This window comes from Diceros bicornis, chromosome 14, assembly GCF_020826845.1.
Source record: "Diceros bicornis minor isolate mBicDic1 chromosome 14, mDicBic1.mat.cur, whole genome shotgun sequence".
Lineage (NCBI taxonomy): Eukaryota > Metazoa > Chordata > Mammalia > Perissodactyla > Rhinocerotidae > Diceros > Diceros bicornis.
This window is the reverse complement of record NC_080753.1, coordinates 4,325,961-4,351,014: the sequence shown is the minus strand read 5'-3', so window position 1 is coordinate 4,351,014 and position 25,054 is coordinate 4,325,961. Positions and strand designations below refer to the sequence as shown.

Sequence of the window (25,054 nt, the reverse complement as noted above, 5' to 3'; positions counted from 1 at the left end):
TGTAATGTCTAATTGTTTCAGTTGTCTTAAGAGGGCAGATCACATAGTGCTGACAGTTAATTTTAACAATACCTAGAATAATATATCATCACTTGGTTTTATTTTAGTGCCCGACTAACACCCACCTCAGGCAGCTAAACCTCGGCAGCCCTAGCTTCATGTGTCATCTCACGGAAAATGTGCTTATTAGTAGACCATTAAAATACTTATGTCATGTTTATCTTAAGAATTTATTTGCAATATATGTGTGCTTCTCTCTGACAAGTAGTCAAGTTGGGGAGAGCCATTAATTAAATTGATCACAAATGATTCAAGTGCGGCTAGAAGAAATATAATCAATGCTTCAAATGCTATATCTGCTCTTTATCTGTTTACTCCTTCTAGGCTCATTATTTTGACTGTATGTATCTATCATCAACTTGAAATTAATGTACATCTAGACACTTATTCCTACCAATAGTTGACATTTAATTAATGTCTTTTTGAATAACTTATTGTTATAGTTATAAATGTTAATAATTTTGCTTCTTATTCATTGGTAACTTTATGATATAAAACAATCTCATTCTAATACAAATTGCTATTATGTGACTTAAAATGACATCATGGATTAAATAACATTACCTAAGAACTTTAGAATATACTGAAAGTTTAAAATGCTATGATTGGCCTTTCTCTATTGTTAAATACATTGACCCAGTACCATTTGTAAAAGGATTACTTTCATTTTCTTTCACCCATGGGTGTGTTTTTCTCTCTTTTTTTCTCTGTTTTCAAATAACTGCATTTGTATAAAGTAGTGGAATTTATGTCATAATTCAAGGAAGGATCCTTGGTGATATTAATGGAGAATAACTGTATATGTATCATAAATTGAGTTTAGCACATGCAAAATATCAACTAAGTACCAGTTATCCTGGTAAGATGCTGTACAACGGTATATGTCCTCCTTAAGAATTAATTCAAAAGTAAGTAAACTAATATCATATTCTCTTTAATTATCTAAATGTCTTTACTTTCCAGACTATATATTCATTTTTCCTATTCCTGATGTGCTGAAAATGTCGCAAAAAAGTACATCCGTGTAAATATATTATTTTTAAAAACTCTCATCACTAAATGGAAGTATGAAGCCAAGAGAACACATTGACATTATAGTTACTTTCTCAATTATGTGGTAATTTATAATGTTTATGCATAATTTGTTCATTTATTTATTTAAATTTTTATTAAAGAAGCATATTTTGAGAATATTCTAGGAACAATGTTTAGGGCACTGAAGGAAAAATAAAACATTATTTCTTTTTTTTTTCTTTTTTTAAAAACATTATTTCTTTACTTAATAAATTTAAATAATTTGAGGGGACTATAGAAACAGAAATAAATCAGTATAATGTGGTAAAACTTAGTGAAGAATGCAGATATATAAAAAATACAAAATAAGGATGGAAACTCTAACAAACACTTAAGTCTCTACCAAACGTTAGTCTGGGTCCTCCGAGACGGTATTAGCTGTGCAAGAGATTTATCAGGAGAAATACTAGGGAGGGAAAAAGCTAAGGGACCCAGAAAGGCTGAGACATCTTCAGAGCGTCACTTGCACTCCTCACAGGAGGACACCTGAATGGTGTTTTTCCCTTGCTGCTGTTGTACATAACTTGTCTCACACAAGCTCAGGATCACCTACCACAAGATCCCTGAGGACCTTTCTTCCTCAAGGGAAACTAGAAGAGAGATGTTGCTGGGATGAACCACAGCCCGATGGCTGCATCCGATCTCAGGTCAACAATTCATTTTCTCCTTCTTCCACAATCCTTTCCAAATCCCCTCATCCTCAGGTATCAAGTACTTGAATCCTTGATGGCTAACTTGGTGATGTGACTTTAGCTTTTATTCTGAGAAGTCTAAACCCTTGGTTATCACATCCTTCTCAGGTCAGGGTTGCTCTATGTATCTGTTCACAGATGTTATGGAGAGAGGAAATAGCAGAAGATATCCAGCTAGGTTCTAAATACATTTATCCCCATTCTGCTGTGAAATTCTGTCCTACCTTCTCCTATAGATCAGGATCAATGTTGCCTGCCCGATGATGACTGCTCTTCTTGCTTCCTGGTGCCTAGGGACCAGGAGTCCAAAGTGCCCCAGCAGCAGAGTAATGTATAATTCAATGGGACTTTTGCTGCATCCCCTGGCAAGAGGGTAACTGGAGAGACCAGGACTCCAGGGACAGGAGCACAAAATTCCCTAGTGAGTTATTGGAAGTGATGGCAGTGCTATCACATTACCAAATCCATATATTCCTCCTACTGGGGACACTGGACCATACAGAGGTCTCTCATTTCATGCATAGACTGCATCCTGAAGGGGACACCCATGCTTTCAGAGTGTTGCCTCTCAACTGGCACTACAGCTGTGCTTTTAAAAGGCTTTTCTACAATTCTATGAGACTAGCTGCTTCAGTATGGTGAGGAATCTAATACAACCAGTGGATCCTGTGATTGTTGTTTCTCTCCTCAACATCGTTCACTGAAAGTTAGTCTCCTGGTCAAATGCTATGATGTATGGGATCTGTGCCTGTGGATCATGCTCTCTGGATAGCAGTGATGGCTGAAGCTTAACAGGAAAGGCAATTCTATACCTAGAATAGTTATCTATCCTTAGGAGGACAAACTACTGACCCTTCCTGGATAGGGGTCCAGTAGAGTTGACTTGCCACCAAATGGCTGATTCATCTCCTTTAGCATATCTTAGTATTGGTTTCTCTTATGGTAAAGTTGTTATCCATCTTGGTAAGTGGGAGTCCATGCTATTGAGCTAATACTAGCCTCCATCTCTGCCCCTGTTTCCTCTCTACTCATGCACCCATTGTGCCACGGTTGGATTGGTCAATGATGAAGATTGACTAATGTCAACTAGCCGAGTCATTTTGTCTATTTGGTTGTTTAATACATCTTTCATAGTGAATATTTTTTTGTGGGTGTTAACATGCACAATAAAAATCTTCACACTTTGTCTATATTCATTTTTATGCCTCTCCCTTAGACCTCTTTGCCTTTGAACTTCCAGCCTTTTTTTTCTTCCAAGCCCCTAACTTAATGGCTAGGCCATTAGCCAGTGCCTAGAAATATATGTATATATTTTCACCTCAGTCTGCTTCTCATTCCACACAAAATGAATGACCTGTGCCTCAGTAGCAGGTCTATCAGGGAAAATTTTTCCTCCCCACTGTCTTTTCAAGGCCACGCCTGAATATTGTTGTAATGCAACCACTATGCACTTTTGTATTGCACCCAAATCGTATCCAAGCTCAGACTTTTTCAGTGCCTTCAGCTGGTCTTGTGGGATCTCGTCTACGGCCAAGGCGTGAGTTTGGGGAATGGCGTTGGTGCAACTGTGCAACTGGTAGAGATTGCCATAGCTGCATACTATATATTCTTTCACCACTGACGTCTCCCATACCTTAGGGTCTGCTGGATTATGGCCCAAGCAACAGAGCTTCTTATACTTCAGGCTGTAACCACTGCAGAGCCCTTTCCTCCTCTAGACTTCAATTGAGGCTAATAGACTTCCGCGCTACCCAGTTTATGGGGTGGAGCAATATTTATAGATGTGGAATGTGTTGCCTCCAGAATCCAAAGGATCCTACCAGATTCTGTGCTTCCTTCTATGTGATAAGAGGCACAAGATATAGCAATTTGTCTTTTACTTTGCCTGAGATATTCTGGCATGCCCCTGACCGTTGGACCCCTAAATACTTCACTGAAGGAGCTGATCACTGAGTTTTCACAGAGTTAATCTCCCACATGCTGGAGCTCATATGTCGTAACAAGATTTCTGCTGTCCTAGAAACTTTCTGCTCATTGCATCCAATTAGCATGATGTCATCAATACAATAGGTCAATATGTTGTCCTGTGGGATATCCAGTCATTCCAGATTTCTTCAGACTGTATTATGATAGGGGCACGGAGACTTTGACTAGACCTGCAGTAAAACTAAAAATAAATATTGTTTTATATCCCACGTGAATGTAAACTGTTTCTGATTGGAATAGAAAAGAGCATAGTTACAGAATCAGTGGCCATGTACCGTGTACCTGAGACCTTATGAACCTGCTTCACATTCAGCACAACTGGAACCAGTGACGCTACTTAAATAACGCTGCATTAGTGTACAGTCATTATTTAAGCTTCTGCAGAGCAAGACTGGAATATTAAATAAATACATATGATAAGAACCACAAATCCTGCATCCTTTGGGGATTTAAAGTTATTATTCATAGCTATGTTTCTCACCTCTAGGATTCAGTATTATTTTTGACTTAGTATCTTGGTCACAGGGGTAGTTTGAGAGGTTTACACTTAGCCTTCTCTCTATGATCAGCCTTACCCCACAGCCAGGGACCTAATGTGAGAGCTAGTCCAATTATATCAATTCTAGTTATACCCTTAGGGAATGGGAGAAACGATAACATATATCCTATGCTGATTCAGAGCATATATAGCCTTCTGTAGATCCTTACCTCAGCCCTACAAAGTATCGGCACCTAACTGGCACTGGAGTCTTCAAAAGGCCGTTCCACCATTCTGTCATGCCAGCTGCTTCAGGATGGAGGGTAACGTGATAAGACTAGTGGATTCCATGAGCATAGGCCCATTGCTGCACTTTTTTTGCATGAAGTGAGTTTCTTGATCAGAAACAATGGTGTGTGGAATACCATGATGGTGAATAGGGCATTCTGTAAGTCCATGAGTGGTAGTTTTGGCAGAAGCATTGTGTGCAGGAAATGCAAATCTGTATCCAGGGTGTCTGTTCCAGTAAGAACAAAATGCCACCCCTTGCATGATAAAAGAGGTTCAATGTAGTCAACCTGCCACCAAGTAGTTGGCTGATGACCCTGGGGAATGATACCATACTGGGGACTCAGTATTGGTTTCTGCTGCTGGCAGATTGGGCACTCTAGCAGTGGCTATAGCCAGGTCAGCCACTGTGAGTAGAAATCCATGTTCCTGAGCCCACTCATAACCTCCATCCCTGCTGCCATGGCCACTGTGCTCATGATCCCACAGGGTTATGACAAGGATGGCTGGGGAAGGAGGTTTACTGGTGTCCAGAGAACAGATTATCCTATCCACTTGGTTATTAAAACCCTCCTCTGCTGTTGTCACCCTTTGGTGAGCATTCACATGGGATACAAATATCTTCACATTTTTTGCCCATTTGGAGAAATCTATCCACATACCTCTTCCCTAAATTTCCTTGTCACCAATTTTTCAAGCTTATTCCTTCCGATTTCTAACCATCCAGCCAAACCATTGGCCACAGCCCCACAAATTGGTGTATAATTATACATCTGGCCATTTCTCCTAGCAGGCAAAGTGAACAACCAGGTGCACTGCCCAAAGTTCTGACCAACAGGGAGGATTTCCCTCTACCAGTGTCCTTCAAGGATGTGCCAGAAAGGGGCTGTTGTGCTGCTGCTACCCACTTTCAGGTAGTGCCTGCATATTGTGCAGAACCATCTGTAAACCAGACCTGAGTCTTCTCTTCTACTAACTGATCACAGGGAACTCCCCACGGGGCCATGCATGTAGGCTGGAAAAGAGAAAGCTGCACTGCAAGAGTAGAGACCATGGGTATTTGGGCCACTTCTTCATGTAACTTACTTGTGCCTTCAGGGTCTGCTCATGTCCAATCACATATATACCACTTCCATTGGATGATGGAGTGCTGCTGTAGACACTCAACTTGGCGGGTCAGATAACACCCAGCTCACAATGGCAGCTCAAGTCACATGGTCACTTGGTGACTCATGGTTCTAAGGCTCAGTAGTAGGCTAGGAGCTATTTCTCAAAAGGAGAGTAATTATCTGCAGAGATTGGCAGGGCTTTGCTCCAAAATCCAAAGGGCTTGCAATGCAGTTCACCTATAGGGGGTCTGCCAAAGACTCTAAACAAAATCCCTAGCTGCCAATAACACTTCAAGCACCGTTGGATCTGCTGGATCATAAGGCCCAAGTGGCAGAGCAGCTTGCACTGGACCTGTTGTAGAGTCTACTCCTGTTCTGGGTCCCAATCAAAACTATCAGCTTTTAGAGTCACTCTGTAAAAGGACCAAAGTAACACACTTAATTGAGAAAGCCTTTTTCTTTTTGGTCATAGGAGGTTCCAGATGCAAAAATTTATCCTTCACTTTAGAAGGAATATCTTAACATGCCTCACATCACTGGACCCCTAGAAATTTCACTGAGGTAGAAAGCCCCTGAATTTCTGTTGAGTTTATTTCTCACCCTTCAGCATGAAAATGTTTTACAAATAAATCTAGAGTAGTCACTACTTCTTACTCACCGGGTCCAATCAGCACAATGTCATCAATGTAATGGGCCAGTGTGATATCTTCCGGAAGGGAAAGATAACCAAGATTCCTGAGAATTGAAGTATGACATAGAGTTGAAGAGTTGATATACCCATGATGCAGAAGAGTGAAATTGTATTGCTGGCCTTGCCAGCTGAAAGCAAACTGTTTCTGGTGTACCTTATTAACAGAGGTAGAGAAAAAGGAATTTGCCAGAACAATAGCAGTAAACCAGCTACTAGGGGATGTGTTAACTTGCTCAAGCAATGAAACCACATCTGATACACCAACTGCAATTGGAGTCACCACCTGGTTAAGCCTACTACCATCCGCTGTCATTCTCCAAGATCCATCCATCTTCTTCAAAGGCCAAATAGGCAAACTGGATGGGGATATAGTTGGTATTGCCATCCCTGCATCCTTCAAATCCTTGATGGTGGCACTAATCTCTGCAATTGCTCCAGGAATGCAGTATTGCTTTTGGTTTACTATTTTACCAGGTAGAAGTATTTCTAGTGGTTTCCACTTGGCCTTTCCCACCATAATAGCCCTCATTCCATAGCTCAGAGAACAAATGTGGGGAATCTGCCAGCTGCTGAGTTTATCTATTTCAATTATACATTCTGGAACTGGGGAAATAACCACAGGGTGGGCTCGGGGACCCACTGGACCCACTGTGAGATGGACTTGAGCTAAAACTCCATTGATCTCCTGACCTTCATGAGCCTCTACTCTCATGGCGGGCCATAGTGATGTTTTAGGTGTCCTGGAATTAGCGTCAGTTCAGAGTCAGTGTCCAGTAGTCCCTGAAAGATCTGATTATTTCCTTGTTCCCTAAGTATAGTTACTCTGCTAAAAAGTCCTGAGTCCCTTTGGGGAAGGTTAAAAGAAAGATTAACATTATAAGTTTTGGTAGTGTACTGGGATTCTTCCTCAAGGGGTCCAACCTCCTCTTCACTCAAGGGGATCTGGGTCTGTAAACTGTAAACTCCAGTCTGGGAATTGATTGAGGGACAATGAGTCTCTGTTTTTGTGATTCAGGTACTCCTGGTACCAAAATTTGTATTGGTCTGGTTTCTCCTGAGAAATAGGACCAATAAGATATGAGACTTATTATAAGGAATTGGCTTACGTAATTATGGAAGCCGAGAAGTTCTTTGATCTGCCATCTGCAAGCTGGGGACCCAGGAAAGCTGGTGGTATTGTTTGAAGGCCTGAGAGCTAGACAGCCAGTGGTATAGATTCCAATCTGAGTCTGAGAACCAGGACCTCCAAGGGCAGAAAAAGATTGATGTCCCAGCTCAAACAGTCAAGCAGAGTGCTAATTCAACATTCTTCTGCCTTTTATTCTTTTCAGGCCTTCAACAGATTGTATGATACCCACCCACATTGGAGAGGGCCATCTGCTTTACTTAGTTGACCGATTCAAATGCTAAAGTCTTCCAGAAACACCCTCACAGACACACCCAGAAATAATGTTTAACCGGATATCTGGACATCTTAACCCAGTCAAGTTGGCACATAAAGTTGACCATCAGAATCATCATCTCCTCCAGATTCAAAGAGCTCCCCCACAGCAGTATGTTTGCTTCATCCTCTGGGGACTTTTCTGGAATGTCAAATCTCATATTCTGAGAAATCAATGAATTCTGACATCCATTTTTATATTCAGGCCCCCTTGATGAAGCTATCCCAAAACCCCCATCAGTGATACTCTCCTGTCTCTTGCTTGGACATGCTACCAAATTCTTACAACCCATTCAGTGTATAACCTCTTTCAGGCTCATAATATCCCCAGTCATGTTACACTGAAATTTAATCCTAGTTTTGAGTCCGACAGCTAAGAAAGGAGATTGGAACAGCCCTTGAGGTGACAGGGGGAGACACCAGTTTCTTGCTAGGCCTCCCCAGTGTCTTTCAACACAGCAGACATACAAACTCTTAGGGTAAGGTGGGCCTACTTCTGTAAGCGCAGAAGATTCATGGGGGTCTATAGACCAACATCCTCAGAGACATCCATTTAGATGGCCTATTCCAAGTTTTCAGGCCCCAAGTTTTTCACACTAGTCCACTGGCATTAATATTGGCTGGGCATGCAAACATCTCCTCAGCTTTGCGTATCTGTTATATTTTTACCCTGCTGCTCAGCCCTATCAACTCTTCTCCTGCAAGAGATAAAGTCTTCTTTGTAAGCTACCAAAGAGAACATCTTACTCTCACACATTGCTATTAACTGCCTGCTATGACCCTCAGTTGTCATTATCCCTCATCATGATGTTAATACAACTTAGTAATCAGCTAACTCCACTATCTTTGCAGGCGTTGTTGATACCATTTTCTTTTAAATGCCCAAATAATCACACTTGCAAAAACATTCCTGTCCGCATGAACATTTTCCAAGTTACCACTAGTGAAATTGTTAACATTTGAGATCCTACTTTAGGCAAGAAATGCTCCTGCCCCACCTACCAACCAAGATGATGTTCTCTTAGCCTCTTGGGTGATGAGGGAGCCAGTCCCAAATCCCCATCTTAGTATCTGTTTTCTTAGTTCTACTTGTGTTATTCTGGGTCCTCCCAAAAGCAGATGCCAGGACAGGATTAGATGTGCAGGGTCTTTATTGGGGGAAATGCTAGTGAGGGAAAAGGAGGAGAGACACAGAGGAGGCTGTGAGAGGCATTGAGCACTAAGACAGGGCTGATGACTGTTGAGAGCAGAGGACAGAAGAAAGACTGAGTGGAAGACGTCAGACAGCACCACAGTTCTAAGAAAGTTTCCACAAGGCCAAGCCTTCAAGCCAAAGTCACCCATCAGAGGAGACCCAAGTCTCACGAAATTGGCCTGCCTTCGAGTGCCTTCTACACTCAGTCACTGGCTGGGAGCAGCCCTCAAGAGGCATGGCCTCAACAGAATGTGATGTGGTGAAGGATTTCAGAGTGAGCAGCTGGGACCATCAGTCCATTATGCAACCCCGGCAGGAGATCTGCCAGGTGTGTGCTCATGCCTGCTGCATATTTATACCACCACGTTGAGACATTGCTTTACAATGACACAGAAATGTTTCTTTTTCTATCACAGAAGAAAGTTTTCTGAAACTATATTGGTCTACTGACAGTCATAGGTTTAGTAAACACGGCTCAAGTGAATGACATCTATAGTGGCCAGCACTGATGAAGGAAAATATGGGAGACACGATGAGAGGAGGAAAAACCAAGGACTAAAAATTGGTTCCTGAGCTTAAAAAGACAGAAGCGGAAGAGCTGTGTATAAATGCAGTGCAGAATAATGTGATTGAACACGAAATTTTGCTAATAAGGTCACTGTCATTTCTAAGTGCAATTTTTCTCCTTTATTAATCAGGTCATGATATCCAAGATAAAAGACTAAAAAGACTCAAAATCATTACGCATGTTTAATAAAGTATCCTAATAAGCAGTTTAGTCAGTCTCTAATTTGAGTTACCTCTAGTTGTCTAAATAACCAAAGTCATAACTCACTAGAAAGTTTATATTTTCCAAAATTTGCCCTACTCACTCTGAGAAAAATTTCAACCTTTCAATACTATAATCAAAGAGTTTCTGTGTCAATTCATGTTGCAGAAAACATAAAGTTTGCATTAAAATTATTTCATTTGCAAACAGGAGACAGAGTGTGTCCTGCACAAAATCCTTTGTGAACTGTATGTCCTCCCAAACCCTGCCAAGACACTAACATCCTGCCCACATAGTATACTTTTTTTGGAATGAATGCTGAAGAGCCAATGAACCCATCTGGCATGTAGGGAAAAAAATAAAAATAAATAGATGTCTTAGTGATAGACATAGAAGGAATAAGCACATATTTGGTTAGGAACTCAGGTGTCTCTGAAAATATGTCAAAATTGACTTTCACAAATTAATACAAACCTCATTTCAATGATCTGAAAATCAATGGAAATTGCTTCATATGACAATACTATATTCTAATAGTGGTATTAAGAGGATGTGGTTTTGTTCCACGTCTGGGCACAACGTATATGCCATTCATTGTGTTAGGGCAATAACTTTACTCCCTCATGAGGCATTTAAATAATAAATGAAGTATACATGGTTCCTGTTATTTGTCTATTTCTAAAGTATGCCACAGAAGGCTCATGACCACAGAGAACCTAGGAATGGATTTAAATACAGGTCATTAGTGTCACATGGAAAATGGGACATGAATCCTGTATATTAAATGTCCATATGATGTTCTGATGGCATGCACACAAACACTTGGTGGTCATTTGAGCTCACTATCTTATATTTCAGGGCCACTACCAGGAAGGTCACTTTTCTCTACTGCAATTGATAAGTATGAAATGTACTGTAAATTTAATACATGTTTACATTTACCATTGTAGAAGGAAATGAAATGGGTTACATTATGGTAATGTGAGGGGTCTGCAACTTTATAATTAAAGCAAACGCTCAATTTTTCTAGTCCCATATACACTGCTATGATAATAGCAGACTTGATAGTGGTTCCTTAGCAAAGGGTGAATAGTTTCTGTGCCTTAAGTTGTTCTATAACTATAACAGGGAAAATATTCAAAGGTAGAGTAAAAGTTCATTCATAGGATTAAAAAATATCATTATAAGTTTTTTGTGGATTAAATTAGACGATTAGGTATATCAATCAAAATATAAATAGATAAATATTAATATGAATATAGATACATTTCCATGAAGTTTTGGTTTTAAAAATTGCATTTTTACAGTAAAACTCCCCCTGGACTGAAACTTGGCTGATGGGATTTCAGTCCAGATGGGAAATGCATTTTTAAGTTATATATAAAAAATAAAACATTCGTTAGAAACTAAGAGTTGAAAATGAAAGATGTTTGTAATTTTTGGCTGCTTTCTTCTAATTCCTTTTGAGGGTGATTCAACATTTAACATCTTGGTTCTTAATTCAGAATGTGATTTCTCTGTAGGCAAATTTGAATGGAGTGTAGGGACAATTACTCAGGTAATGAAGATAAATAAACTTGTTCTAAATGAAAGTGGTTTTATTGGTTCAGATTAACCAGAGTGGATACATAAATTAATTGAATTAGTTAGAAAATTGCTCAGCACTTCACTTTGCATGTGTGGATACAACCTGAATAATAACATAATAAGGATATTTAAATGGCATTCTACATGAATATGTACGCCTCCTTACAAAAAACTTTTTGAGGAGCAAAATTGCACAATAGTATTTTAATAAATGGGTGAGCCAAGGAAAATAAAATAGAATATACGTCTGTGATTTTAGTAAACCTTGTTAATTGCAAATGAGTTTTACCAAAGATTTCATTTTTCCTGAACCCAAAACATATACAAAATATAAAAAAATGAATATACCCAAGTAATGATTCAATGAATATTCTTTCATCATTACAGAAAAATGCAAGACTGAAAGGCTCCATCCAGGTAATAAATTTTTGTTTTAAATATAAATTTAGAATTGACTTTTTTGTAGCTCTGAAAGCATTTTCTCATATCAACATTTTAAAAGGAAGACTCAGCTATTTTTCCTGGTCAACTCTATGTCCCCTCAGGCTGCAGACCCATTATTACCAACTCTTTATTTTATTTTATTTTGTCCTATGGAGGTCATATTGGCTTTTAACATTGTGTAAATTTCAGGTGTACCGTATTATATTTCAAGTTCTCTATAGATTGCGTCATGTTCACCACCAATAGTCTCATTTTCATTTATCACATATGTGCCCCTTAACCCTTTTTGCTCTCCTATCACTCCCTTTTCCTCTGGTAACTACTAATCTGTTCTCCTTATCTATGTGTTTGTTTGTTTATCTTCCACATATGAGTGAAATTATGCAGTATTTGTCTTATTTGGCTTATCATCACACCCTCAGGGTCCATCCATGTTGGTGCAAATGGGATGATTTTGTCTTTTTTATGGCTGAGTAGTATTCCATTATATATATATATACACACACACCCCACATCTTTTTTATCCATTCATTCATAGAAGGGCACTTTGGTTGCTTCCATGTCTTGGCTATTGTGAATAGCGCTGCAATGAACATAGGGGTGCATAAATCTTTTTGAATGGTTGATTTCATGTTCTTTGGATAAAGACTCAGTAATGGAATAGCTAGATCAAATGGTATTTCTATTTTTAGATTTTGAGAAGTCTCCATACTGTTTACATAGTGGCTGCACCAGCTTGCATTCCCACCAGCAGTGTATGCGAGTTCCCTTCTCTCCACATCCTCTCCCACACTTGTCATTTCTTGTCTTGTTAATTATAGCCATTCTTACAGGTGTAAGATGATATCCCATTGCAGTTTTGATTTGCATTTCCTTAATAATTAGCAATGTTGAACATCTTTTCATGTGCTTGCTGACCATCTGTATACCTTCTTTGGAAAAATATCTGTTCACATCTCCTACCCATTTTTTGATTGGGTTGTTCATTTTTTGTTCTTGAGTTGTATGTGTTCTTTATATATTTTGGAAATTAACCCCTTGTCAGATATGTGATTTGCAAATATTTTCTCCCAGTTTGTGGGTTGTCTATTCGTTTTGCTGGTGATGTCCTTTGCTTTGCAGAAGCTTTTTAATTTGATGTAGTCCCATTTGTTTATTTTTTCATTTGTTTCCGTTACCTAAGCAGACACGGTATTCAAAAATATACTGTTAAGACTGATGTCAAAGAATGTACTGCCTATATATTCTTCTAAGAGTTTTATGGTTTCAGGTCTTACATTCAGATCTTTAATACATTTTGAGTTGATTTTTGTGTGTGGTGTAAGATAATGATCTACTTTCATTCTTTTGCATGTGGTTGTCTAGTTTTCCCAACACCATTTATTGAAGAGACTTTCCTTTCTCCATTTTATGTTCTTGGCTCCTTTGTCAAAGATTAGCTGTCCATAGATGTGTGTTTTTATTTCTGGGTTCTCAATTCTGTTCCATTGATCTGTGTGTCTGCTTTTCTGGCAGTACCATGCGGTTTTGATTACTATAGCTTTGTAGTATATTTTGAATTCAGGGATTATCATGCCTCCGGTTTTATTCTTTTTTCTCAGGATTGCTTTGGCTATTCCAGGTCTTTTGTTGTTCCACATAAATTTTAGGATTCTTTGTTCTATTTCCATGAAGAATGTCATTGAGATTCTTATTGGAATTACACTGAATCTGTAGACTGCTTTAGGTAATATGGACATTTTAACTATGTTTATTCTTCTAATCTGTGAGCATGGAATATCTTTCCATTTCTTTATGTTTTCCTTGATTTCTTTCAATAATATCTTATAGTTTTAATTGTATAGATCTTTCACCTCCTTAGTTAAATTTATTCCTAGGTGTTTTATACTTTTTGTTGCAATTGTAAATAGGATTGTACTCTTGACTTTTCTTTCTGCTAGTTTGTTATTAGCGTATAGAAATGCAACTGATTTTTTGTATGTTGATTTTGTATCCTGCACCTTTGTTGTATTTGTTCTTTATTTCCAATAGTTTTTTGGTATATTCTTTAGAGTTTTGTATAAATAGAATCATACTGTCTGCAAATAGTGAGAGTTTCACATCTTCATTTCCAATTTGGATTCATTTTATTTCTTTATCTTGCCTAATTTCTCTGGATAAAACTTCCAGTACTATGTTGAATAAGAGTGGCAAGAGTAGGCATCCTTGTCTTGTTCCTGTTCTCAGAGGAATGGCTTTCACATTTTCTCCATTGACTATGATGTTGGCTGTTGGTTTGTCATATGTGGTCTTTATTACGTTGAGGTACTTTCCTTCTATACCCATTTTGTTTTGAGTTTTTATCATAAATGGATGTTGCATCTTGTCAAATGCCTTCTCTGTGTCTATTGGGATGATTATGTGATTTTTATTCTTCATTTTTTTAGTGTGGTGTTCACATTAATTGATTTGCAGATGTTGAACCATCCCTGAAATGAATCCCCTTGACCATGGCATATGATCTTTTTAAGGTATTGTTGTATTTGATTTGCTAGTATTTTGTTGAGGATTTTAGCACCTGTGTTCATCAGTGATATTGGCATTTAATTTTCCTTTTTTGTCCTTGTCTGATTTTGGTATCAGGGTAATGTTGTTCTTCTAAAATGACTAAGGAAGTGTTCTATCCTCTTCAATTTTTTGTAGGAATAGTTTGAGAAGGATAGGAATTAAATCTTCTTTTAATGTTTGGTAGAATTTACCATCTTTTCCTGGACTTTTGCTTTTTGGGAGGTTTTTGATTACTGTTTCAATCTCTTTGTTTGTGATTGCACTATTCAGATTCTATATTTCTTTTTAGTTCAGTTTTGGGAAGTTGTAGGATTCTAATAATTTATCCATTTCTTCTAGGTTATCCAGTTTGTTGGTGTATAGCTTTTCATGATATTCTCTTATAATCCTTTGTATTTCTGTGGTGTCCATTGTAATTTTTCATCTTCCATTTATGATTACTTGTTTGAGTGTTCTCTCTTTTTTCTTAATGGGTCTGGATAAGGGGTTGTTGATTTTGTCTGTCTAAGATCGAGTTCTTAGTTTTGTTGATCCTTTCTATTGGTTTTTTAATCTCTATTTCATTTATGTGTACTCTGATTTTTATTATTTCCTTCCTGTACTGACTTTGAGCTTTGATCTTCTATTTCTAATTCTTTTAGGAATAGGGAAAGTTTGTTTATTTGAGATTTTTCTTGTTGCTTGAGGTAGGCCTGAATTGCTATGAATTTCTCTGTTAGTACTGCTTTTGCTGCAACCCATAAGTTTTGGTATATTGTGTTCCCATTTTCATTTGTCTACAGGTATTTTTTAATCTCTCCTTTGATTTCTTTTTTGATCCAACAGTTGTTCAGTAGCATGTTGCTTAGTCTCCATATATTTGTGACTTTCCTAGCTTTTTTCTTTTAGTTGATTTCTAGGTTCATAGAACTGTGGTCAGAAAAGATGTTTGAGGGACCGGCCCCATGGCTTAGTGGTTGAGTGTGCGCACTCCACTACTGGCGGCCTGGGTTCAGATCCTGAGCGTGCACCAACTCACCGCTTGTCTGGCGATGCTGAGGCGGCGTCCCACATACAGCAACTAGAAGGTTGTGCAACTTTGACATACAACTATCTACTGTGGCTTTGGGGAAAAAAAAGAGGAGGATTGGCAGTAGATGTTAGCTTAGAGCTGGTCTTCCTTAGCACAAAAGAGGAGGATTGGCATGGATATTAGCTCAGGGCTGATCTTCCTCAAAAAAAAAAAAAAAGAAAAGATGCTTGATATAATTTCCATCTTCTTAAATTTATTGAGGTTTGCTTTGTTTCCCAACCTATGGTATATGTTTGAGAATGTTCCACGTGCACTTGAGAAGAATGTGTATTCTGCTATTTTTGAATGGAACATTCTACGTATACATATTAAGTCCATCTGGTCTAGTGTTTCATTTAAAACCACTGTTTCTTTGTTGACTTTCTGTCTAGATGATCTATCCATTGGTGTAAGTGGGGTGTTAAGGTCCCCTACTATTATCTTGTTGCTGTCAATTTCTCCCTTTAGGTGTGTTAATAGTTGCTTTATATACTTTGGTGCTACTGTGTTAGGTGCATATATACTAATAAGTGTTATGTCTTCTTAGTGGAATGTCCCTTCTATTGTTATACAATGGCCATCTTTGTCTCTAGTTATTTTTTGTATCTTGAAGTCTGCTTTGTCTTATATATGTATGGCTGCATGCACTTTCTCTTGCTTCCCATTTACCTAGAGTATCATCTTCCATCTCTTCATTCTGAGCTTATGTTTGTCTCTAGAGCTCAGATGTGTTTCCTGGAGGGAGCATATTCTTAGGTCTTGTTTTTTAATTCATCTAGACACTTTGTCTTTTGAGTGGTGAATTCAATCTATTTACATTTAGAATGATTATTGATATATGAGGGCTTAATGCTGCCATTTGTCTTCTGTTTTCCAGTTGTTCTATATTTCATTGTTTCTTTTCCCTTGTATTTCTGTCTGCCATTTCAATTTAGTGTTTTTCTGTGATAGTTTTCTCAGTTTTCTCTCTTTATTTATGATTTGTGACTCTTCTCTGATTTTTTGTTTTGTGGTTATCATAAGGTTTGTATAAAAGATCTCATGGATGAGATAGTCCATGTTCCAATAGCCTCTTATCTACATTAGCTGCAGATTCCATCCCTTTCCTCCTCCCCTTCTATGTTTTAGTTGTCACAAATTATTCTTTTTTGTGTTGTGAGCCTGTGACCAAATTGAAGTAGTTAGAGTTGTTTTTGATGCTTTTTTTCACTTTATCCTTTATTTTATAATTGTTTGCTAACCTATTCTGATATAGAGCTGCAATTTTCTGATTTTGACTGTCTATTTATCTCCTTGCTCAAAGCTCTGTAAACCCTTGACTTTTTGTTTCAGGTAGGAGGCCACCCTTCATCATTTCTTGTAAGGCAGGTCTAGTGGTGATGAACTCCCTCAGCTTTTGTTTGTATGGGAAAGCTTTTATTTCTCCACCATATCTGAAGGATAATTTTGCTGGATAGAGTATTCTTGGCTGATAGTTTTTGTCTTTCAGTATTTTGAATACATCATTCCACTCTCTCCTAGACTGTAAGGTTTCTGCTAGGAAATCTGCTGCAGGCCTGATAGGGCTTCCTTTGTAGGCTATTTTCTTCTCTCTTGCTGCCCTCAATATTTTTTCTTTGTCACTGACTTTTGACAGTTTTACTATTACATGACTTGGAGAAGGTCTTTTTCATTCATGTAATTAGGAGTTCTATTGGCTTCATGTACTTGCATGTTCATTTCCTTCTCCAAGTTTGGAAGTTCTTAGCTATCATTTCTTTGAATAAGCGCTCTCTCCTTTCTCCCTCACTTCTCCCTCTGGGATACCTATAATCCTTATGCTACTTTTTCTAATTGAGTTGGATATTTTTCAAAGAATTTCTTCATTTTTTTAAAATCATAGTTCTCTCTCCTCCTCCACCTGGATCATTTCTAGGTTTCTATCTTCAAGCTCACTGATTCTCTCCTCCATAAGGTCTGCTATACTTTATATGCTTTCTACATTATTTTTTATCTCATTAATTGTGTTCTTCATATCTAGAATTTCAGTTTGGTTTTTTTTTTAGAGTTTCAATGTCTTGGGAAAAGTATTCCTTCTGTTCATTAATTTTACACCTGAGATCATTTATCTGTCTTTCTGACTCTTCTTGTAACTCATTGACTTTCTTTATCACAGCCATTTTGAATTCTCTGCCAGTCAGATTGTAATCTTCTGTGACTTTAAGTTTGGTTTCTCCTTCTGTTCTGCTGTGTTTCTGTAGTTCTTCGTGGTGTTTGATGATTTGATCCTCTGACAGCACATTTGTGGGAGTAACTACATTTCTTATTTGGGTACGGCTTTGGTTACTTTGGTTGTATTGAAGAGCCTGCACTTTCCACCCTCCACTGCCTCTACTAGAGGCATCCTCAGTGCCCTCCTTCTGCTGCTTGTGCCTCTGAGTTTGTTGGTGCCTTGTTGCTTTTGAAGTCACTGTGGTCCCAGATGTTGCCACTGGGGTCACCAGGCAACACTTCTGCTGCTTCCAGGGTCACCTGGTTCTCATGTTCCCCCACTTGCTCTCTGCTGGCTTTCCAAGGGCTCAAGTGCTTCTGCCCTGTGCACCACTTTCACTGCTGCTCCTGGGTTATCTGGGGGTGCTGGCAGCACCACTGCCAAGGTCACTGGATTCACAGGTACTGCTGTGGTTTTGGGGGGGTCTAGGTTCTTGTATACAGCTCCCTCTGTTGGTAGTGCTGCTGTTGGGTGTGCTGCCACTGGGGGCTGGGTCTCAGGCTCTGCTGTGGTTCCTGAAGCCTCAGGTCACAGGTGCTACCTGTCACTGCTGGGGGAGGAGTAGGGGCTAAGCCACAAGTAATGTTGCTGACCCTGGAGCCTTTGGTCACTGGCAGCTGCTGCTGTGCTTTTTGAGACCTCAGGACAGGGCACTCTGCTCCTGCTGATGAAATTTGTATTTTAGTTGCTGTTCCCACTGCTGGAAAGACTGGCAACTGCCAGGGGTGGGGGGCAGGTCTCCAGCTCCACTCTGTTTCCTGAAGCCTCAAGACATGTATGCCACCTGCCACTGCTGGGGGGGCAGGGGCCAAACCATAAGTGCCATGTTTACCCTTGTGGTCTGTGGTCACTGACCTGTGTGCCAGTGTCAAGATCTACATTTTGGATTGCTGCCACTGGGGAAGAGGAAGAGGCTGATCGCCTAGTTCCACTGCCTCTCAGAGGTCCAGTCCACCCACCTTCAGATGTATAGATGCACGGATCACTCAGGCATTCTGGTCTGCAATGCAGAAAGTCTTTTGTTGGTAACTGGATGTCTACCTGGTTGTAACTTAGATGGGAGAGACAAAGGGAACAATGCACTCCACTATGAGGCTGATGTAACTTGCCAACTCTTTTTAAATCACTGGAGTATGCAAGGGAGAACAGAGCAACATGCTGAGTTGGAGTCCCTCCTCTGTTACTTATTCATATGTGAAATTAAAGAAGGCCTCATTTACTATAGTTGTGAATATTAATCAAGATTCTGTATAAACTCTCTTGCCTTTAGTTGTAGATGATTTGAGTTCAATTCTTCTCCCCTATTGCAATAGTCTTGAATAAAGTCTTCCTTGCCTATTTAACTGGTCTGTGGCATTTTTCTTTAAGATTGGCTAAAGATTGCTATAGAAACAACAACCTCCTCTTCCTCCCTCAGTCAATAAGAAAGTTTAAATTGGTTAAATACAACTGAGAATACAGAGAAAATACAGGGTAACTCAGCAGTCTCTTGTAGGAAAGATTGTTGAGACATTGAGTGTTGAATCTAATGTTTCTTTTTCTTTGTATATACTTACACATTTAAATAACCACCACACACAACACCCTACTGGGAGAGTGGGAAGAATAAAAGTGTTGGGTAGTTTACTAAAGGTTTGAGAGATAGCATTCCATGCTTGATGGCTGACTTGTAAGTAGTTTTTAAGTACTCACGTGAAGCAATGCATACAGATGTGCCCTGCACTAATTATTTGGTACATAGACCACCACTGAGGGAAATTTTCCAACGTGGATAACTTCAATTCAAAACTCTGCAAAAACCTCCTGTTGTCTTTCCTGCAAACATTTTATGCTAAAAGGAAGATTAGTTTCTAAGAAGATAAGAAAAGATAACAAACATATGCAAAATAAAACTTGTTAAAAGACGGGATAATATCAAAAGATCTAGCAAATGAGAATGGATGAATTTCTAATTAGAAGTTCTAACTGTTTTATGTAATTTTTCTAATTATAAACTAGATTTTTCCTATACTGTTTGTAGGAGATTTGGACTATATAAAAAAAATCTAAAGAAAAAGGAAAAATTGTCATTGACACATTAATTCAACACATAGATATTAAACAATTATGGTGTTCCAGGTCCTGTGTTAAACTCTGTGGATTCTATTATGAATGGTTATAGATTTATGATCTTTGCTATCAGGGGCTTACATATAGCAGAGGCAATAGCCAGATTAATATATACAATGCAATATGGTAATTGCAATGTATTCTAGGCAGGTTTCTTCAAATTTCATGAATCTCAAATTCTTATAAGATAGGTAGCAATTAACCAGACAGAAAGGGAACAAAGTAAAAGCATTTCCAAAAATTTAGTTGCATTTAGATCTTCTGTTTTTTAGTTATATTATATAACTCTTATATAAATTGCCTACCAAAGTAATGCATGTGTACTTCAATATTATGCAAGAAAAATGACAAATCCTGTCACTATGCAAAATCTGTTAGTACATAAAAACACAAAGTATGGTCAAATTCAATGGAGAAGATTCATACTTTTCAGATGTACAAGAATTGTAACTGTCTCGGCTTTATATAACTTCATCTTTCTCTGAGGCCTTCCTGCTTCTCGTTAGTGGGCAATGAAAGAAGATGGAAAAATAATAAACATGTTAATTAAATTAGTCTCCTCTCAGTTTAAACAATCCTTTAACAGGCCAATATTAACTCAATTCACAATTCATATCCTTTATACTTTATTCATAATCATCACAAAATGAAAGCAACTAATATGTCATTCACTAGGTGAATGGATAAACAAACTAAGATACATACAACAATTGCACACTACTCAGCAATAAAAATATAGGTAGAGGAAAGAACACTTTCAAAGAAATATATGATACTTGGAAATATAAAGAAAACTAGATGCTATAGTTGTGTCCCCCTCAAAATTCATATGTTGAAACCAAATCCTCCTATGATGGCATTTGGAGGTGAGGCCTTTGGGGTGAGATTAGCTTCCTTATAAAAGAGGCCCCAGACAGCTCCTTGTCCCTTCTACCATATGAGGACACTGCAACCCAGAAGAGGACCCTCACCAAAACCTGACCATGCTGGTACCCTGAGCTTGGACTTCCAGCCTCCAGAACTGTGAGAAGGGAATTTCTGTTGTTTACAAGCCACCCTGTCTATGGTCATTTGCTATAGCAGCCCTAATGGACTGAGACACTAGTGAAAGGTGTAGCATCAGTAAAATCAACAGAAGAAGATAATGCAATCAAACAAGGAGTGGAAGAATTGCAATAAAGAATCAGAAACCAGACTGCTGAAGTTTGACAGAAAACAAATAAAGCACGAACCATAGTGGATACTCTGATATGCCAACCAGATCCACAGCTGCCCCAGGAATGACAGATTACTCTCCTAACTCCTGGTAGTGTTGATAGAAGATGGCTCTCAGATGTCAGTCCTCTTTGGGGATTTCTTTCATTGCAGAAAACCACCTTGCCCAAGTTCATACCTCCTTCCAAGGACAATCTGTATCCAATGACTGATTGATGTGGGGTGTAATGCCCTGAACTACTTGCCCACAGTAGGTCAACTCTGAAAGTCTATCCCAGCTTCAGAGATTCTGATGAGATTGGCTGAGAACACAGAAGATATTGCTCAATCTGTACAATAAGAGTAATTAAAGATGGGTGAACAACAAGCTGAGGACATTTGCCCCAACAAAAATTCATATATCATTGTCCTGTTCCCAGACTTGAGCCAGTTTACACCTGGAACACACTGAATGAAAGTCCAAGTCTTCAAGAAGAAAGACTCTGAAATACTATGGCAAGTGTAATTGGTAATGCTTCCCTAATCTTTACTCAAAGTGATCTACAACCACTTACATGGATAACTGCACACTTGGATAAGGGATTACACAAGACTTTGAGAATTTTTGAACACAGTGTCCTGTTTCGCATTTATGCCTAGAGACCAGATACATATACATGTATAGATGGATAGATAGATAGGTAGGTAGATAGACAGACAGACAGAGAGAGAGACACACACACACACACACACACACACACACACACACACACATATATATATACCATACCATGGGCCATTGTAGTGGGTGGAAATCTCTGAAACTGTCCAAATGATATCATATTCCAGAGACAATAGCAAAAATTAGTGCCACTCATAAAAACCTAAGGAATGCCTCACTAGTTTGCCCCTACAAAAATTACACAGATCCTATGGGATGACAGTGGACTACCACAGACTCAATCAACATGTGGCCTCCATGACAGATGTGGTATCTTTGCTAGAGCAGATTACACACCTCCTCAGGTGCATGCTTGTGGCTACTGATATGGTGAACACATTCTCCCCTATAGTGTTAGTAAAGAGGGTCAGAAATACTGCACATTCACTTGAAATGAAGAACAGTATATATTCATTGATTTATGAATTGCCTCAGACTATGTTAATCCTCCTTTCCTCTGTTGTAATATAATCTGGACTCCAACAGATCTGGACTGTTGGTATCACAGAACATCGAACACAGACCAGATCAATTTATCTGCTGTGTTAATGACATAATGCAGAGAAAAACATGACTAGCACATAAGAAGCCGTGGTAAGACATAAGCATTGCAGAGAGTTGGATATAAACATTGCAAAGATTCAGAGGCTTAGCGTCGCAATAAATTGTTAGAGATTCAGCAGTCTGAGGCATTCCAGGACATTGCTTCCATAGTAAAGGACAAATTATTGCATTGTGTACCCCCTACCTTAAGGGAAAAACGTTGTCTGCTAGGCTTCTTTGGGTAATGGAAACAGCATATTGCACATTTAGAAATGGTTTAGTGTGATGCAGAGCAAAAAGTCTGGGTTATGCTTGACCTACTAAATCTTAAGTTCAGGTGGGCCTAGCAACCATCCATTTTAAGATGGAAATAGCATATCTGGGATCAGAGGGCACAACCAAGCTGCACAAACAAGTAGTTCAAAACCCTAGGCCGTACACCACTCCTGCACCAGCATCTCTCTCTCAACGCACACGTGCATGGGGGATACTTAATGACTATGATGGAAGAGGAAAAAGCCCAAACTTAGATAGTGGACAGATCAGCTCAATATATGGGTGCTGACAAATATGGGCAGCCATTAACAACAGTTTCTTTTTGCAATTTTCTGTAAAGACATTTGTAAGGGAAAATCCACCCAATGGGCTTAACTGTGTCCTGTCCACCTGTTCATTCATTCCATGTGGCAAAAGAAATGATTCAAGGTGAGAGTATACACAGATTCATAGACAATACCTAATAGTTTGGCTGGCTGGTCAGGGATCTGGAAGGATAAAGATGGGGACATCAGGTTCAGAGGCACATCGTTGGACACAGAGGAGTGAATGTATGTGTGAGCAACTTTGTATTACCTGGGAACACACAACATACACCTGAAATTAAAATACATAAATATATATATATATATATATATATATATATATATATATATATATTGTGTTGGGTCCCCAGTAGGTAGAATATTTTGCTCCAAGAAACAAGTGCTAAACGCAGGAATGACCCACTTGGAGAATTTGTACTGCCATCTAGCCTCTGTGAGTTCAGAAGTCCCGCTTCCCAAAAGGTGATTACTTCCATTGGGGCACTGCAAGAATTATTTTGAACTATAAGTCACAGCTACCACCTGAGCACTTTAGGATCTTCATCACAAGGAATCAGGAGGGAAGAAGAAGAGTCACCCCTTGGCAGGGATAACTGAGGTGACTGAAGGGCAATCGGGGGCAGGGTTTTTGTTACACAGTGGACAGGGAAGGAATATATTTGTCATAAAGATAATTCACTTGTGTGTGGCCTGGTGGTGCCTTGCCCAGTTGACAGCAAATGAACAGGTGTAGACACCCTGTCCTGGGTCATACAAGTGAGTGCCTCCTTAAATTTTATTGCTTTGGTGCCTCACTCACCTCACCCTAGTCCTTGCCCTGGCCCAAATCCTTCCACATGGGGTGGAGGATTTATTTTTCCAGCTACTGGGAGAGCTGCCAGCACACAGTCTTTAACTATCAACTATCCTTGGGGATGGCTTTGGTTGAAGAAAATTGCATTATGCAAAGTCACAACTTCTACCAGTAGCAGCCCATACTCCAAAACTGTTGATTATGCAGAAATGTAAATGCCCAGTCCCTACCTCAGGACAACTCTGAGGGGTCATCTCAGCATCAAAGTTTTCTGTGAGGTGTCTGAGATCTTCAAGGGGACTGCATCGCATCTCAGCTTTTCTATTGGCCTAACACTTCGTCTTCCCTTTCCCACAAGTGTTCATCCCAAGAGAACTCCTTAATGACCTTCCTGCTCACAACCTTTATTTCAGAGTCTGCCTCTTGGAGGAAACCAACCTGTGACACTAATGATAAATAACAAATTTTCTTATTCTGTTAATAAATTTCAGGACTTTAATTTGGGAAATATTATCATTCATCATAGCATCCTGTATACTGATCCACTCAATTTTATTTATTGTATATTTTATGTGTCAGTTTTGATTTGAAAGTTCCAAGTAATTTTTCATTTTCATTTTTTTCTTTCCTTTCCTTCCCCTATCTTTCTTTCTTTATCTCTTTCTCTTCCTTCTTTTCTTCCTTTCTTCCTTTTTCTTTCCTTTCCTTCTTTTTTTGAAGGTGACCACATGACTGTAAGCTATTCCCCGAACAGAATGGGGGCTTTATAAGTTGAACTATAATTCCATAGCAGATACAACTGCATTGCTGTATTGCCTGGACATGCTCATGGGAAAGGTTACATTTAAAAGCAATTTAATTTGCATGTTTAGATTACAACTTGAAAGTCTATAAGGACTTATTTATGAAAATGTAATTTATGAAAATGTACTTATTTATGAAAACCCTCTTTATTAAGGGCATTCCTCTCTTCTGCTCATATGTATGTGCCAAAGAACTCTTGATCTGTTTCTTATATAATTCTTGCATCCCATTCTTCTGAGATCCATGTAGACACCATAAATATTACCTGAAGAAGAATAATTAGATGTAATTAAACTGACATACTCTCCTCAGGGCCAAACTAGTTAGATAAAGATTCATTCTCTGGACTGACTAATTAAGAAAATGCTAAATTCCCTTTGCTTTGAGCTAGCTGGGAGATATGGTCATGGCTTGGGGCAAATTTCTGGCTGGACATCTCATCCTTTGGGTACAATCATTTGTTCAAATGCACACATCGTAACATCACAACCTTCCAATTTCTATTGTCACCTCAAAAAATTCTGCCGGCAGACCACGATAAAAGTTTATTGAATTCTATCTGGATGATAAAACAGGGTTCGATGCATTCAAGCAAAGTCTCCATCAGTTTTCTACCTAATTTTAC

At 38.8% G+C, this 25,054-nt stretch overlaps 1 pseudogene; it reads right to left on the bottom strand.

Annotated features, from left to right (window-relative positions):
* Window positions 1-4,446: 4,446 nt before the first annotated feature.
* LOC131414221 (uncharacterized) lies at window positions 4,447-23,936 on the bottom strand (annotated as a pseudogene).
* Window positions 23,937-25,054: the final 1,118 nt, after the last annotated feature.